The sequence below is a fragment of the Abramis brama genome (assembly GCF_963993115.1).
Source record: "Abramis brama genome assembly, chromosome: 17".
In the NCBI taxonomy this organism is placed as follows: domain Eukaryota; kingdom Metazoa; phylum Chordata; class Actinopteri; order Cypriniformes; family Leuciscidae; genus Abramis; species Abramis brama.
Window position 1 is genome coordinate 82233 of NC_139979.1, and position 268 is coordinate 82500.

The 268-nt window shown below is 45.5% G+C and overlaps 1 protein-coding gene across 2 annotated transcripts in view; it reads right to left on the reverse strand.

The window, feature by feature from the left end:
- Positions 1–242: 242 nt before the first annotated feature.
- The window catches only part of vps13b (vacuolar protein sorting 13 homolog B), a 175204-nt gene continuing 175178 nt past the window's right edge, over positions 243–268 (reverse strand). For both annotated transcript variants that reach the window (XM_084089596.1, XM_084089597.1), the window contains exon 62: positions 243–268. This exon is cut by the window's right edge and continues 507 nt beyond it. The gene's annotated coding sequence lies outside the window, so the exon portion shown is untranslated.

The following is a 268-nucleotide window of genomic DNA, read 5'->3' on the forward strand; positions in this document are numbered from 1 at the left end:
CAAATGCAGCACTAACATCGAGTAACACTAATAGAGAGATACAACCACGATCGGATGATAAGAGCAAATCATGTGTAACTCTAATGAGGGCTGTCTCTGTACTATGGTACGGTCTAAATCCTGACTGGATGAAACTGACGAGTGAATGTTGACCCTGCAGTCCCAGCTCAGACGCTCACGGGGTGAAGCGAGGCTGAACACCGCAGACACCAAACACACGGATCACACAACTAAACAGCTGATGATATATCTTCAAATATCCCATGTT